The following is a 3,837-nucleotide window of genomic DNA, read 5'->3' on the forward strand; positions in this document are numbered from 1 at the left end:
CCCGTCTCGGGACTCTATCTGGTCCTTCCCAGACCCAAACCTAGAGCCTGGGCAGTGACAGGAATGTGGTCTGTTGGCTTAGAATACAGAACTCTTCTCTTTAGGACACTTGCCCCTGTTGTCTCATTTTAGGTCACCATCCTCTTCCCTGGTTTGGGCTTTGTGCCTCCTAGTCTTGTTGGTACACTGTTACCAGCGTAGACGAAAGAGATTTCTGTGTTGAATGTGAAGCAGTCACTTGAGCTAGCGCTAAGTCTACAGGGGTGTCTCTCAGGAGCCACAAGTAGGCACATCCCCAGGCCGAGGTACAGATAGAAACAAGGACTCAAAACACCTTCGGGGGTCTTCCCTCTACTGCCCTCTACATAACTGCTTCCTTTCGGCTCTTTCTCTCTGCACAACAGCCCCCTCTGCTCTCCCTTCCCCGGCCACATGGTAGAGCACACCACCACGCCACCTGCCACTCCTGTCAAGGACCAGCTGCTATTGGGGGGCAGGGTGGGTGGTTCTAAACATCAGAAGTACCCTGATTCTGATTCTGGCAGGTGGAGTATTTGATGCAGGGAAGGGAAGAGGGGAGCGCAGAGGAGATCCTGGCAGTGGACTCCACAGGGGATGGAGACAGAACTGTTAGGAAGGCCTAGCTCACCAGAACCCACGTCGTCCCCAAGATACCAGCAGAGAAAGCAAACTAACTTTTTTCTGATCACCTATTAGCTGCCAGGCACATGTAAAATGCTAATCATTTTACATGTTATCTCCTTTCATCTTCACACATAAAAAGAAAATCCCTATGAGAGTACTATTAATTCCATTTTACAGATGAGAAAACTGAGGCCCAAAAGAGTTACATTACCTGTCCAAGATTACAGAACCAGTGTGAAGAGGCTGAATTCAGCCTGTGGATCTTTCCACACTTCCCACACTGTCCCTGGCACCTGGGTCAGGGCCACAGTCAGTACCAATGATTGATCAAAGCACCTGCTGTGAGCCTGGCCAGCCAGGTATCATCACAGGTGACTGTGGAAAGGTCCCTAGCTCCAGGAAAAACAGGATTTTCAAACATGGCCCATTGGACTCACTCACTCAGATTCTGCTCAGCCCGAGTTAAATATGGCCAATGTCAGTGGCTGATGAGCAGTGCCCCTTGATGGGAAAGGCAGGGCTAGGTGAAAGGCCAGGCAACCTGGTCTCCTGAGACAGGTCAGCCGGTGGTGAGTCAGGGGGCTATAAACGGCCTATGGCCCTAGCCACCACTACCCCAAATACTCAGCTGATGAAACCCCCTGTAAGCCCCTCTATGTGCCCCTGCCAGGCCTGAGGAGGAACACATCCGCCCTCCTCAGGGAGGGGGCCGCACTTGGCAGGCCCCAGGACCAGCATTGCGCACGGTCTGTTCCAGCCCTCATGGCCAGGCCTGGGGCCTGGGCTCTGGGCTCATGGGCTATATTGAGGACTGAGTCACCAACCTGCGCCTGGGTCAGGCTGTCTGTGACTGCCTGGCTGCGGCCTGAGTCAGGCCCCGATTTATCCTGGAGAGCAACAGGCTCCAGTTTCTCGGGGAGGGGAGTGAGAAGGGTGCCGGGAACCATCCTTGGCACTGGGCACACTCCTCTGCCCATCATTCACTCGCTGCCCTAGGGCCAGCACACAGACTTCTGGAGATAGGGATTGCCAAGGGGGAGAGGGGAGGCTGGACGCGGGAGTTCTGTCTCCACTTGTTGGCTTCCCTCTGAACTTAACAGAGGCCCTCAACTGACTGGGGGACCTCAGGTAATGCCCACAAAACAGGACTATGAGCCATTAGGCTTTGTAAAGGGGCTGTCAGCTCCAAGCAAACCCACCTTATCCCTTTCTCTCCTCCCCAGCAGCTCAGGGAAAGGAATGCATTCTTCCTCAGAGCTGTACCTCAGTTTCTTCATCAGGGCTTCAAAGACAACATCACTGAACCCTGGCACCTTAGATTGGGTGCCAAAAATCTACCTTTTTACACACACACACACACACAGAGTTCCCTTGTGAGACCCAGCTATGTGTCATGTGTTCCCAGGAGCTGGGCATGTCTCCACCGGAGAGTTCAGCCTCTCAAGTAGACAGACAGCACTGATGCCTGATGGTTGGTTTTGGCCATGGGACAAAGGTGGCATGGGGGGATGAGAGTTCTGGAGATAGGGAGGGGGGTGCCAATAAGAGAGTGGAATTCCTGAGCACCTCGTCACAGGCAGCCGACAGAACATGAGCCGAAGGGCTCAAGCTATTTATACCTCGCCTGTCACTATCAGGGCCCCCAGAGCTCCCCCCCAACAAGGCATGCACAGCAGGTCCCTTTTCTGTTTCTGGTCCCTTCTCTACTCCTCCCCCTCTCTACCTAATGAGAAGGGAAAGAAATCATTCATGGACCCCTTTCACCATAAGCACTATCCCCCGCAAAACCCCTGAACTTCTTTCTGAGCTCCATAAGGGGGATTGCCCTCATTTCGCCCTTGGGGAGACAGACCTCAAAGATGCCCACTATCCCCTTCCTTTGCACTGGGCCTGAGGGGAGAAGAGGAATAAGGTAGAATGATTCACCTATAAGGTCTCAGAACTTTCCCAAATTTCAGCCATCACACAGCTTGAGGGGCTGTTTGGCCCAAACTTACTGGGTCTAGAAGGAGAGGAAAGCTGAGGAAGTTTGGCCTAAAGGGGGTACCAGGATATATGGAATACACGTATACTACAGAATTGCAAAATGCATATTCTCCTTATATAAGTATAGTCTATAGCTCTTACACCCCATCCCAGGCCAGCTCCTCTGTTTGAGTGCCTCAGTTTCCTTTCTGTCACCATTCCCTAGGCCTCCAGCCGCCCTTGGCTTGCCCTGAGCTCAGTCCTGCCTAGGTTCCTGGCTGGCTCCCTCAGGCTCTCCCTGACCACCAGCCCCTGTCACGTTTCCCCTTGGCTGCTCTGGGCAGGGCTCTCCCTGTTTCTGTCTGGCTAACTGGCCCTTTTGCTGGAAGGATCTGCCCTGTGGCCCAAATGGGCACAATGCGCAGGGGGCTCCCTGGTACTCTGGGGCAGAGTTTCTCTCTCCCATCTCATCACCTTGGTTGAGTCAGACTTGAGGGAGGGGGGCACAGTGTGACTCACTGGGTACTCTTTTCCTAAACTCAGCTTCATTATGAGGGGATGAGGCCAAACGGGCTGGTGACAGGGACACTGAGTCAGGGGCAGCCTAGTCTTTCCCCTGGGTCCCTGAGATTGGGCTTCAAATGAGGCTTTTTACCTGTAAATGGAGCAGCGCCCACCCCCCAGCCTTTCTCCCTAATCGGCCTGCACAGTGTCCCTACTTCCTCTCAGTCGTCTACACAAGCACACACACTTCCCTTCCCTGTCCGCAGGTGGACAATACCCTGGGCTAGGAGCCAGGACTCCTAGGCCCTGTCAACGGCCCTGCCACCAACTCAGACAGAAAATTCTGTCGACACCAGATCAGTGTATTTGGCCCTAAGCACTGGCCTCAGTTTCCCTATTTATCTCTAGCCCTACGAGGTGTGGAGGGGGCATATTTCATCTCTGACTGGCAATGGTTAGTTTTGGAGTGTTGGGTGGCCTCGCCTCCCACCTTCCAGCTCCGCTATCCACCTCTCCAGCGCAGCGGCCCCGGGGACCGGGGACCAGGGACCGAGCCCCCCTGGGCCGCAGACCAGCGGGGGCGGGAGCCCCCAGCCGCCGCCCGGCCGCGTGGGGGAGGGGAGGAGGAGGCGGGGCGGCCAGGCGGCGCGGCCCCCACCCGCGGCCCGGGCGGCATTCCTGGGAGGCCGGCGCTCTGACGTGGACCCGGGGGCCGCGGGCGCG

The 3,837-nt window shown here is 55.4% G+C and overlaps 1 long non-coding RNA gene across 2 annotated transcripts in view; it reads right to left on the minus strand.

Annotated features, from left to right (window-relative positions):
- LOC139045649 (uncharacterized) overlaps positions 1 to 3,837 on the minus strand; it is a 39,354-nt gene that overhangs the window by 28,899 nt on the left and 6,618 nt on the right. The window lies entirely within an intron of this gene.

This window comes from Equus asinus, chromosome 1, assembly GCF_041296235.1.
Source record: "Equus asinus isolate D_3611 breed Donkey chromosome 1, EquAss-T2T_v2, whole genome shotgun sequence".
NCBI lineage: Eukaryota > Metazoa > Chordata > Mammalia > Perissodactyla > Equidae > Equus > Equus asinus.